Consider the following 1,395-nt stretch of genomic DNA (forward strand, 5'->3'; position numbering starts at 1 on the left):
CATGTATGCAATGATTTCTTTTCAACACTAGTGTGACCTCTACTGCTATAGATGAGAAATAACCTTAATCGTTATCCAGGTGAGCTGCGTGGCGCGTGCCAAAAATTTGACGAAAGATCTGTCGTCAATGACGTAACATACCTTTCTGCCCCCAAAATAGGTGAGTCCTCAGAGCAGAGAGGGAAAGGTCTAAGGGACGTAATGCAATTACGAGTTCAACATGTTACAAAAGAGGTCACACGGAAAACTTTAGAGTGACACCCCAGCTGAGACCGCCTGGCGTGAACGCACACTAGGTCGCTAACAAATCGAAATCAGTCATTTCTTTTCTACTAAAAATTTTATTCACAAAAACGAGCTTCGTCTTCGTTGCTTAGCAGATGCGCATACGAACCATTCATATGATACACAAAGCTGCACACAAGAAACAACTGTAAACGAAAAAACGCAGAAAATGAAAATAAATGAGATCATGCTTGGTGAATTATGGATATCAAGCCTAACACTCAACGGCAAAAGAATCACCCAAACCAGAGAATTCAGTGCTCTAAAAGCGGCCAGTAATTATTCTTAAAAACGGCCACCAACCAAGTTGCCGTCCGAAATGAAAACCGAAAATAAAAACTAGTTGAGGTCATGCAACTACAAACCAACATAGAAACAAACTATAAAGTGAGCCCTGAATCCAAAAATTGCAGATTTCAGCACCTGACAGCGCACGATGAGCACTTTTGAACTCGCACCTAGCTAGCGGCCGGGCTGGATCACTGCCAGTTCTAACTTTAGAAAGGCGCCATATATCGACGGGGAGCAGTGTGCGGAAATAAGGCACACGAATTAAGGGCTAGATAGAGAAATTCGGGATCAAAGAAAACAGGCTCGCGTGCGCATGGCGACCCCACCTATTTCAGCGGCCCAGATCGCGGCATAATCCCAGTCACGTACCCCACTGCCCAGCCTCCTCTTGTCGAGCGGGCGAAGTGCGTCCTCGTGGCAGTGCGGAGCCTTGCGGCGGCCACAGGAACTGCTGAGGCAGAGGCGGCTCCCGATACGGCAGGGTTCCCTCTCGAGAATGTGGTGGTACCGGTCGTGGAAGGAACTGCTGCTCAGGTGTCACTGCCTCTTGCTCTTGATGAAATTGCTGACGTGCAGAAGAAAGTTCTGGTGGCGAATGCAATTCCTGTTCAGGAGCCAGCTGCGGCTCCTGGTGTGGTTACGCGTAGCCCCAGCTGGTCGGTGGCACCAGCGTGTCGTGCGTCGGGAAGCATAGAAAAGGCAGCGGTGGCAAAGGTTCCCACGTTTTGTAGGAAGGACTTGCGTCCGATTCCTTCTTGGCGTACAGGTGCTCGTTCCACAGCTGTGTCCCAGCTCCTGCTGAGGTCGGCGGTGTTGCCC

This window comes from Amblyomma americanum, chromosome 1 (genome assembly GCF_052857255.1).
Source record: "Amblyomma americanum isolate KBUSLIRL-KWMA chromosome 1, ASM5285725v1, whole genome shotgun sequence".
In the NCBI taxonomy this organism is placed as follows: Eukaryota; Metazoa; Arthropoda; class Arachnida; order Ixodida; family Ixodidae; genus Amblyomma; species Amblyomma americanum.